This window comes from Podarcis cretensis, assembly GCF_951804945.1.
Source record: "Podarcis cretensis genome assembly, chromosome: 4".
In the NCBI taxonomy this organism is placed as follows: Eukaryota; Metazoa; Chordata; class Lepidosauria; order Squamata; family Lacertidae; genus Podarcis; species Podarcis cretensis.
Genome location: NC_137173.1, coordinates 19,127,414 through 19,139,668, shown reverse-complemented (window position 1 = coordinate 19,139,668; position 12,255 = coordinate 19,127,414). Strand labels below are relative to the sequence as shown.

At 44.9% G+C, this 12,255-nt stretch overlaps 1 protein-coding gene across 4 annotated transcripts in view; it reads right to left on the bottom strand.

Moving 5' to 3' along the window:
- Nucleotides 1–12,255, bottom strand: part of CNTN5 (contactin 5) — a 685,915-nt gene that overhangs the window by 473,865 nt on the left and 199,795 nt on the right. The window lies entirely within an intron of this gene.

The window sequence follows — 12,255 nt, the reverse complement described above, 5'->3', positions numbered from 1 at the left end:
AGGAATAATGCGGGGATCAGAATGTATGGCACAATTCTAACCAGGTTGACTAAGAAGAAAATTCCCATTTAATTTATTGGAGCCTACAGCCTGGTAGGTGTGCTGTTTACTCTTGGGCAAGTGTGGCAAAGTAATTAGAGGTGTCAGACTAGGACCCAGGGATCAAACAGGCAGTATGTCTCTGTATAGCAGCCAGGAGGGGGTTATTGCCTACAAGCATCCCTTGAGGGCTTCCTGAAGGCACATTGCTCAGCCACTGTGATCCAGTAATGCTCTTATATTTGCTTTGCATTTACACTTCCAGTATCTGAAGAAGTGTGCATGCACACAAAAGCTTATACAAACAAACTTAGTTGGTCTCTAAGGTGCTAAGATAAAGGAAAAGGGACCCCTGACCATTAGGTCGAGTCAGGAACGACTCTGGGGTTGCGGCGCTCATCTCGCTTTACTGGCCGAGGGAGCTGGTGTGCAGCTTCCGGGTCATGTGGCCAGCATGACTAGGCATTTGACAAGGTGCCCCATGATATTCTTGTAAAGAAGGTAGTAAAATGTGGTCTTGACTATGCTACCACTCAGTGGATTTGTAACTGGCTGACTGACCGAACACAAAGGGTGCTCATCAATGGTTCCTCTTCATCCTGGAGAAGAGTGACTAGTGAGGTGCCACAGGGTTCTGTCTTGGTCCCGGTCTTATTCAACATCTTTATCAACGACTTGGATGATGGACTCAAGGGCATCCTGATCAAATTTGCAGATGACACCAAACTGGGAGGGGTGGCTAACACCCCAGAGGACAGGATCACACTTCAAAATGACCTTGACAGATTAGAGAACTGGGCCAAAACAAACAAGATGAATTTTAACAGGGAGAAATGTAAAGTATTGCACTTGGGCAAAAAAAATGAGAGGCACAAATACAAGATGGGTGACACCTGGCTTGAGAGCAGTACATGTGAAAAGGATCTAGGAGTCTTGGTTGACCACAAACTTCACATGAGCCAACAGTGTGACGCGGCAGCTAAAAAAGCCAATGCAATTCTGGGCTGCATCAATAGGAGTATAGTATCTAGATCAAGGGAAGCAATAGTGCCACTGGTCAGACCTCACCTGGAGTACTGGGTCCAGTTCTGGGCACCACAGTTCAAGAAGGACACTGACAAACTGGAACGTGTCCAGAGGAGGGCAACCAAAATGGTCAAAGGCCTGGAAATGATGCCTTATGAGGAACGGCTAAGGGAGCTGGGCATGTTTAGCCTGGAGAAGAGGAGGTTAAGGGGTGATATGATAGCCATGTTCAAATATATAAAAGGATGTCACATAGAGGAGGGAGAAAGGTTGTTTTCTGCTGCTCCAGAGAAGCGGACACGGAGCAATGGTTCCAAACTACAAGAAAGAAGATTCCACCTAAACATTAGGAAGAACTTCCTGACAGTAAGAGCTGTTAGACAGTGGAATTTGCTGCCAAGGAGTGTGGTGGAGTCTCCTTCTTTGGAGGCCTTTAAGCAGAGGCTTGACAACCATATGTCAGGAGTGGTCTGATGGTGTTTCCTGCTTGGCAGGGGGTTGGACTTGATGGCCCTTGTGGTCTCTTCCAACTCTATGATTCTATGATTCTATGATTCTATGATTCTATGATTCTATGATTCTATGATTCTATGATTCTATGATTCTATGACTAAGCCGCTTCTGGCGAACCAGAGCAGCGCATGGAAACGCTGTTTACCTTCCCGCCGGAGGGGTACCTATTTATCTACTTGCACTGGTGTGCTTTCAAACTGCTAGGTGGGCAGGACTCTAAGGTGCTACTGGACAATTCCCCCCCCCGACTTCCAGCAAAGTCAGGGGTGGGAAAACCTACTGCTCTCCAGAAGCCCCGGAGAGCTTGTGTCCAGGATACCTTAAGGACCACTTGAACTCTTATATCTGAGTTCGCTCGCCAATATAATCTGGAGGAGCACTGTGGGATTCTCTGCACGTTAGAGGCCCAACTAGCATCCACTAGAAGTCAGACTTTTGTGTGGAGCCCTCTTTTCCAGCAGAGATCCAGCAGGCACCCTCACTTTTGACTTTCTTGAAGACCTTTTTGTGTCAACAGGTCTTCCCAACTGTTTCATTTTATTGGCCAGTCAACTTTTAAAAAAATGTTTGGTATTTTTAAAATGCTTTAATGATGCCAACTGTCCTGATATTTTATGACATGGCAATACTGGGTGGTTGTTGTTGTTTTGCAAATGAATAAATGCTGTTGGAGTCCAGCTCCCTGTTAGTCCCAGCATGGCCAATACAGTGGTACCTCGGGTTACATACACTTCAGGTTACAGATGCTTCAGGTTACAGACTCCACTAACCCAGAAATAGTACCTCAGGTTACAAACTTTGCTTCAGGATGAGAACAGAAATTGTGCTCCAGCGGCGTGGCAGCAGGAAGCCCCATTAGCTAAAGTGGTGCTTCAGGTTAAGAACAGTTTCAGGTTAAGAACAGACCTTCAGAACGAATAAAGTACTTAACACGAGGTACCACTGCAGTTCAGGGATAATAAGAGTTGTGTGTATATACACACACACACACATATATATATATACATATATATATGCATATATATATATATATATATATATGTCAGCGAACTGACATCGGAGTGAGAGGTGGAGGCAGGGCTCCCGAGCGATGCAGGAGAGGGGACCAGCAGAGGGGAAGGAATTCAGCGCAACACCAGTAGAGAAGGGAGGGAGATGGAGGATTTGGAGAGGGGTCTCCAAGACTCTTCGGCCGAAACTAGTGGAGAGAGCACGAGCACACCTCTGCCCACCCCTTCCTTGCGCAGAAGAGTTCCGCGCAGGGAGAGTAGGCGGAGACTTGGCGTCAAACAACTTCTATGCTGGAAGAGGTTCAAGAAACGCCCACTGACGGATTCTGCAAGCGACTGAACGGCCACGGAGTGAAAGGCTGTCAGCCGAGGCATGGTTAGCCAGGCAATCTAGCCGAAAGTAACGGCAACTTATGCACAAGTAACCCCTTATAACCATTACAATATATATATAGGTGTTTCAGGGATCCCAGACCTGTTTAAAGTCATACCATAGAGAGAAATAAAGTTTCAGTTGGATAAATCTGATTGCCACTAAATTATTATCTGATAATACCAAAGATTACAACTATACCATTGTGACATTACTGTTTCTTCTCCACTCCCTAATTTTGTAAATGTAACTAGATATCCAGGCCAGATGGGTATCAGCCGTTCCCTGGCCATTAAGGACAACCACAGCACTTTCATTTGAAGAGAAATCTGTGAGCAACCCACGATGCAATTTGAAATGGAAGGAACATCAACACACTTTGTTACATGTTCAGGAAGGAACTCTTTCCAACTGATAGGCTACCAGCTCTACAGGATCACTCTTCTAATGAGATTCGTTCTCAGCTGGGTTCCCCAAGTAACCCAGTTAATGTATTAGAAAATCATAATGAGTTGAACTCTAGGTATTACTTAAAAAAATGAAAAAGGAATGTGAAGCTTTTCTGAGGTGCTGAATTGGGCTTATAACCCCTCACTGGACTGGTTCCACCTTAGGAATTTATCACCATCCTATTTTATTTATAAAGGACCCAAATTACTAGGCACGCTGTACGATAAATTTGTAAAAGGCCATTTTCCTGCCTGCTGGAATACAGTGTAGAATTGACTGACACAGTAGGAATGGTCAGAGGAGTGGAGGGTGGGGTGAGGAAAGGAAGACAAAAGAAGGGATTCTGTGTACAGTGTTTGTAGAATCTGTACTGTTAAAACGGAAAAGGGTCAAACCATCACAAGAGGTGTTGAAATTTTGGGAGGTTAGATAATTACAATGGAATGGTCTCGGTGGTGGGGTGAACATCTTTATTCTTATTTCTTTATGATTAATACATTAATAATAATAATAATAATAATAATAATAATAATAATAATAATAATTAAAAAAAATGGAATGCACACAGGTTGTGCATGGTCACTGGACTGCACTGGGGAACTAATAATATTGAGGCAATTATTTTTATGGAGATATGTTTATTTAGCTCCCAAATAAAATAGATTTAAGGAAGAAGAAAAAAGAAGGGGAAAGGATAAAAGAAAGAGAGAAAGGAGTGTTTCAGAATTTAAAGGAGGAAATGTGGCACAGAACAACCAGGGTGGTTTTTTTAAGAGGTTATATCTATATTTATATATCTATAGATAGATATATCTATCTGCATATTATTCAGGGGAATGGGGTCCAGATGGCTGCTGACCACACTTCTTCCTGATCCCACATCTACCTTACAGATAGGTATTTAGTGGACACACAGCAGTCATGTCCCGTAACTCTTAAGATGTTTTCATAGTATATTACTATGGTTTTACATTGTGGACTAATATGATTCTATGCTTTGAGGAGATTTTGTTTTTTACTCTGGTATCGCAGTCTTTTAATTACTCTCTCTCTCTCTCTCTCTCTCTCTCTCTCTCTCTCTCTGTGTGTGTGTGTGTGTGTGTGTTGTGGTTGTTAATAGCAATAATAATAATTTGATTTCTTTTACTTGCCTTTCACCACGAGGTGCCAAGACACATTGAAACACTTTAAAAACACAATACCAAAAACAGCTAAAACAGATTGTGGCAAGATGTCAAAGCAGCAACATCCTTAACCTCTAGACTGGATGGCTGCAATATGCTCCAGGTGGGACTGCCCTTGAGATTGGTCTGGAAATTCTTTGGTTTCACTCCCCCAGGAGGCAGTGATGGCTGCCGGCTTAGATAGCTTTAAAAGAGGATTAGACAAATTCATGGAAAGGAGGGCTATCAGTGGCTTCTAGCCACATTGGCTGTGCTCTGCCTTCACAGGCAATGCTTCTGAATATCAGTTGCTTAGAAACTTAGGAGGGAAGAGTGCTTTGTGCTCGACTCTTACTTCCAGGTTTCCCTCAGGCATCTGGTTGGCCACTGTGAGAATGGGTAGCTAGATTAAATGGGCCATTGGCCTGATCCAGCAGATGGTTGCAGCTAGTGCTTTTGGCCTAAACACGCTTGCACTGTAGTTGACTCTTGAGTTATAGATGACGCTTGAGGTCCCTTCCAATTCTACAGTTTTCTGATTCTTTGGATCAGGCGCATGAAGCTCTGCCCTGGTTGCCAGTTCATTACCAAGCTAAGTTGAAACTATTAGTGTATGAAGCCGTAAACAGCCTAGACCAAGTTACCCGAAGGACTAAGGTCAGTACTTTGGACTTTTGTTAGGAATGCACTTGCTCCAGATTTCTTGCAGGAGGCAGACTAGTTGACCTACAGCAGCGGTTCTCAACCTGTGGGTCCCCAGATGTTGTTGGACTACAACTCCCATCATGCCTGAGCTCTGGTCTTGCTAGCTAGGGGTGATGGAAGTTGTAGTTCAACAACATCTGGGGATCCACATGTTGAGAAAGGCTACAGGAGCCCTCCAATTCAGTGATTCTACAGCAAGAGATTATTTGCGTTGCATCTGTCCATGGAGTTTGCCTTGTCTAACTTGCTTTGACTGCTTCAGTACAGAGATCTGTAACAGCAAGCACACCATGCAGTCTGGTTGGGGATTTTGTTTCCCTAACTTACACACTAAACAAGGAATAACCTTGTTACCGTTGCCTATCACACATCTCCCAGTGCAGCCGGTATGTTGTCAGACTCTCACCTCCCTTAAGCCTGCCATTGCAAAACAAAAACCTCATACAAACAAACACAATACAGTCAAAAGAGTGGAGGGAAAAGGAAGGGAATCAGAAGAGAAAATGTTCGGCTTGAGCTGCTTTTGCCCATAAAAGGTAAAGGTAAAGGTACCCCTGCCCGTACGGGCCAGTCTTGACAGACTCTGGGGTTGTGCGCCCATCTCACTTAAGAGGCCAGGGGCCAGCGCTGTCCGGAGACACTTCCGGGTCACGTGGCCAGCGTGACATCGCTGCTCTGGCGAGCCAGAGCCGCACACGGAAACGCCGTTTACCTTCCCGCTGGTAAGCGGTCCCTATTTATCTACTTGCACCCGGAGGTGCTTTCGAACTGCTAGGTTGGCAGGCGGCTTTTGCCCATAGGACTGTCCAACAGATCGCTGCTACAGGGGCATGATAACCATGTGATACATGCAGCTATCACGGGAACGTGTACTATTGCCACAGAAATAACACTGGCAGAAAAAGCCATAAGTACAAAGACATGGTACATTTCGTGGCAAGTAATCATGTTGTATTTCTGATGATGTCATTAATTTTAACTGATATCATGCTGTATTTCTATCATATCCTTTTTATCATATCCTTGCAGGGCAGCAGTTGAAGAAGGAGCAAAAAGGGTTTTCTTGTGTGTGTGTGTGTGTCTTTGTGGCTGATTAGCTGCTCTCCCTGTGCAAAGGTCAGAGGAGGCAGGGTTTCTGTTGAGGTAGGTGATTAGCTGTGGGAGGAGCTTATCAGAGCTTGCAGGGCAGCAGCTGAAGAAGGAGCAAAAAGGGTTTTCTTGTGTGTGTGTGTCTTTGTGGCTGATTAGCTGCTCTCCCTGTGCAAAGGTCAGAGGAGGCAGGGTTTCTGTTGAAGCAGGTGATTAGCTGTGGGAGGAGCTTATCAGAGCTTGCAGGGCAGTGGCGTGCGCCTAGTGGCGCGCACAGTTTGATCCATCTTTTAGATTTAGGGGAGCTAGTCTCAAACGTTTGTTGGGGGAGACCTAGGTTTTTTTGGGGGGGAGTTATTTGTCCTGTCTTCACGCTTTTTATGATGGGGGACCGCTGTAGCCACCCCCAACGACACGTTCTCAAGATGGAGGGTGAGGGAACAGCTGCAGTCACCTGCGGTTCCTGCGCAATGTTTGCCATCTTGCCAAAGGTTGCAGGCAGCTTTACCTGCAGCAATTGCATGTTGATTGCCCTCTTAGAAGACAAAGTCCAGCAATTGGAGGAATACGTAGCTACGCTCCAAAGAATTAGAGAGCTGGAGCTCTTCTTGGAAGCAACAGAGCACACCGTCTCCACCAAGGAGGAGACAGGGGACTCCCCTGAGAAGGAGGCTAGTTCACCAACACAGGAGCCAGATATATGGAGAAACGTGACTCAAAGAAGTAGGAGGCCCAGGGTTCACTCTGATTGTTTAGAAATACACAGTCGCTTTGAGGTCCTCTCCCTTAGCATGGAAGACGAAGAGCAGACTCCATTTGAGGATCTCTCCCTCATTACAGTCGATGAGGTATATGAAGACGAGCAGCAAAGTCAGTCCTCAGGGAATGTGCAGGTGACCTTGGAACGGACAGCTCACGGAAGACCCCCGACCAGACCTAAGAGGAGGCGTGTAGTGGTGATAGGGGATTCCCTACTGAGGGGAACAGAAGCAGTGATCTGTGGGCCTGACAAGATGTCTCGGGAAGTGTGCTGTCTCCCCGGGGCTAAGATCCAAGATGTAACTGAACGACTGCAAGGGATCATAAAACCCACTGACAAATACCCCTTCCTCTTGGTTCATGTGGGAACCAATGACACTGCAAGCAATAGCCTCCAGAAGATCAAAAGAGACTACGAGGCTCTGGGCAGGAAATTGAAGCAATTAAATGCACAAATTGTCATCTCATCTGTCCTCCCAGTTGAACGACGTGGCCCAGGGAGAGAGGGAAAAATAGTGGAAGTGAACAGCTGGCTTCGCAAATGGTGTAAACAGGAACGGTTTGGATTCTTAGATCACGGACTGCAGTTTCTTGAAGATGGACTTCTGGCAAGCGATGGACTGCACCTCACAACGGTTGGGAGGAATGTTTTTTGCCAAAAATCTCAGAAACCTCATCAGGAGGGCTTTAAACTGACTAATGTGGGGGAAGGAGACAGTGCTCCTGAAGGTAGGAGTCTATCAATTGATGAAGATGATCATCCAAATGTTATAGACCAAATGGAGCAAACAGCACGCAGACCTAGTGGTGGGAGGAAAAAATCCTTAAATAAGAGACACGGGGGAATGATTAATGGACTTCAGTGTCTGTACACTAATGAGCAAAGCATGGGAAATAAACAAGATGAGCTTGAGCTCTTGGTACAGCAAACTAAATATGACATAATAGGCATCACTGAAACCTGGTGGGATAAGTCCCACGACTGAAATGTAATAATGGAGGGATACAATCTATTTCAGAGAAACAGACCAGACAAGAAAGGAGGAGGAGTGGCGTTATATGTCAGGGATGTGTATACCTGTGAAGAGATCCAAGATTTAGAACCTCAAAGCCAAAGTGAGAGCATTTGGGTCAAAATTAAGGGAGAGAAGAATAACAGTGACCTCATTGTGGGAGTTTACTATAGATCCCCAAGCCAAACGGAGGACATAGATGATGCCTTCCTGGAACAGATGGCTAAGCATGCAAAAGGAAGTGAGATAGTAGTAATGGGGGACTTCAATTACCCGGATATTTGCTGGATGTCAAACTCAGCCAAGAGCATAAGGTCAAACAGATTCCTCACTGGCCTTGCAGACAACTTCATTGTCCAGAAAATGGGAGAAGCAACAAGAGGAACAGCCATTTTAGATCTGGTCCTAACCAATGTTGATGATCTGGTTAGTGGGGTAGAAGTGGAAGGATCATTAGGCGCGAGTGATCGTGCTCTTCTGAAGTTTACTATACAGCGGAAAGGAGCAGCCAAGCATACTAGGACTCAATTTCTTGATTTTAAGAAAGCAGACTCCATAAAACTTAGGGAAGTGCTGGGTGAGATCCCATGGACAGTAATACTAAAAGGAAAGGGAGTTCATGATGGCTGGGAGTTTGTTAAGAGGGAGATAGTAAAAGCACAACTTCAGGCAATACCAATGAGACGGAAACATGGAAGGTGCCTAAAGAAGCCAGGGTGGCTATCTAAAGAACTTTTTACTGAGTTTAGATTAAAAAAAGGATGTGTACAAAAAATGGAAAAGGGGGGAAACCACCAAAGAGGAATTCAAACAAATAGCCAGCACGTGTAGACACAAATTCAGAAAAGCTAAAGCACAGAATGAACTCAGGCTTGCTAGAGAGGTTAAAAGCAACAAAAAAGGCTTTCATGGGTATGTTCGTAGCAAAAGGAAGAACAAAGAAACAGTGGGGTCACTCAGAGGAGAAGATGCGTGAAATGCAAACAGGGGACACAGAAAGGGCTGAACTCCTCAATGCCTTCTTTGCCTCAGTCTTCTCCGATAAAGAAAACAATGTCCGTCCTGAAGAATTTGGAGCAAATGATTCAGCAGAGGAAACACAGCCCAGAATAACTAAGGAGATAGTACAAGAATACTTGGCTAGTCTAGATGTATTCAAGTCTCCAGGGCCAGATGAACTGCATCCAAGAGTATTAAAAGAGCTGGCAGATGTGATCTCAGAACCACTGGCAGTCATCTTTGAGAATTCCTGGAGAACAGGCGAAGTCCCGGCAGACTGGAGGAGGGCAAATGTTGTCCCTATTTTCAAAAAGGGGAAAAGAGAGGACCCAAATAATTACCGCCCAGTCAGTCTGACATCAATACCAGTGAAGATTCTGGAGCAGATCATTAAGCAAACAGTCTGTGAGAACCTAGAAAGGAATACTGTGATCACCAATAGTCAGCATGGATTTCTGAAAAATAAGTCATGTCAGACTAACCTGATCTCGTTTTTTGACAGAATTACAAGCCTGGTAGATGAAGGGAACGCAGTGGATGTAGCCTACCTTGATCTCAGCAAGGCATTTGACAAGGTGCCCCATGATATTCTTGTAAAGAAGCTGGTAAAATGCGGTCTTGACTATACTACCACTCAGTGGATTTGTAACTGGCTGACTGACCGAACCCAAAGGGTGCTCATCAATGGTTCCTCTTCATCGTGGAGAAGAGTGACTAGTGGGGTGCCACAGGGTTCTGTCTTGGGCCCGGTCTTATTCAACATCTTTATCAACGACTTGGATGATGGACTCAAGGGCATCCTGATCAAATTTGCAGATGACACCAAACTGGGAGGGGTGGCTAACACCCCAGAGGACAGGATCACACTTCAAAACGACCTTGACAGATTAGAGAACTGGGCCAAAACAAACAAGATGAATTTTAACAGGGAGAAATGTAAAGTATTGCACTTGGGCAAAAAAAATGAGAGGCACAAATACAAGATGGGTGACACCTGGCTTGAGAGCAGTACATGTGAAAAGGATCTAGGAGTCTTGGTTGATGGTGTTTCCTGCTTGGCAGGGGGTTGGACTCGATGGCCCTTGTGGTCTCTTCCAACTCTATGATTCTATGATTCTATTTCTCCATTGTACCCTGGTATTAAGTGGTATATAAATTAGTGAAATAAATATGCTTCACCCAAAATTAAAGCAATGCCCAATCTGGTGATAACAGAGTAAATGCTGCAAGGAGGGAGCTGAAGCACAAGATATAGTGTCCAGATCAAGGGAAGTGATAGTACCACTCTATTCTGCCTTGGTCAGGCCACACCTGAAATACTGTGTCCAATTCTGGGCATCACAATTTAAGAATATAAAATAATAATAATAATAATAATAATAATAATAATAATAATAATAGTTTATTATTTATATCCTGCCCATCTGGCTGAGTTTCCCCAGCCACCTTGGGCAGCTCCCAATCAAGTGTTAAAAACAATACAGCATTAAATATTAAAAACTTCCCTAAACGGCTGCCTTCAGATGTCTTTTAAAGATAGGATAGCTGCTTATTTGCTTCATATCTGAAGGGAGGGCGTTCCACAGGGCGGGTGCCACTACTGAGAAGGCCCTCTGTCTGGTTCCCTGTAACCTCACTTCTCGCAATGAGGGAACCGCCAGAAGGCCCTCAGCGCAGGATCTGTGTGTCCGGGCTGAACGATGGGAGTGGAGATGCTCCTTCAGGTATACAGGACCGAGGCCGTTTAGGACTTTAAAGGTCAGCACCAACACTTTGAATTGTGCTCGGAAACGTACTGGGAGCCAATGCAGATCTCTCAGGACCGGTCTTATGTGGTCCTGGCGGCCACTCCCAGTCACCAGTCTAGGTGCCTCATTCTGGATTAATTGCAGTTTCCAGGTCACCTTCAAAGGTAGCCCCACGTAGAGCGCATTGCAGTAGTCCAAGCGGGAGATAACTAGAGCATGCACCACTCTGGTGAGACAGTCTGCGGGTAGGTAGGGTTGACAATGAGGTTGACAAGCTGGAATGTGTGCAGAGGAGAGCGACCAAGATGATCAAGGGTCTGGAAACCAAGCCTTATGAGGAACGGTTGAAGCAGCTGGGTATGTTTAGCCTGGGAAAGTGAGGAGATATGATAGCCATCCTCAAATATCTAAAGGACTGTCACATGGAAGATGGAACAAGCTTGTTTTCTCCTGCTCCAGAGGGTAGGACCTGAACCAATCACTTCAAGTTACAAGAAATGAGGTTCCAGCTAAACATCAGGAAGAACTTTCTGACAGTAAGAGCTGTTGGACAGTGGAACACTCTCCCTCGGTAGGTTGTGGACTCTCCTTCCTTGGAGGTTTTTAAGCAAAGGTTGGATGTCCATCTGTTCTGGATGCTTCAGCTGAGATTCTTGCATTGCAGGGGGTTGGAGTAGATGACCCTCGCCCTTCCAACTTTACAATTCTATGCTTCTGTGATGCTGTCTATGATTAACTGTACCAGACCCATGTTGTTTTCTAGTATACACACACACAGCCTAAGAAAGACCCATCGATGACTCACCACCACCACCACTTTGCTAATTCCTTTATACAAACAAGTCTCAAAGTGATTTAAGAAGATAAAAGACATACAAATAAAAACAGAAAAAAAGAGTACAATAACAGAATAGAAGGGACAAGTCGTAACATGCTTCCCTAAAAGTGCAGCACTGCAGCAGTTGCCAACTTAGTGAACAAAGGCCTGAGAGGATAAAAAATGTATTAGCCTGGTGCCTAAAAATGGATCACAATGGTGTCAGGTGCATTTTCTTCAACAGAGCATTTCACAGGCAGGGGGCCACCACTAAATAGGTGTATTCCTGTATGACCACCTTTCTTGTCTCCCTTGGTTGAAGCACACAAGAGCAGGGTGGAAATATGTAAATGGGGAGCCTAACCATTTGTGTTCCTCTGAGGGAATATGGATAACCTTCAAACGTTTAAGGTATTTTCAGCATTATATTGACTAACAGGGAACTCATTTACTAATATGTATGTAAAAACAGCATCACTGAAACACAAAAGAGGTATCAGCAGACTTGGTAGAACTCTTAGGTTTGCAGAAGTAGATCTTAACATCCCCCC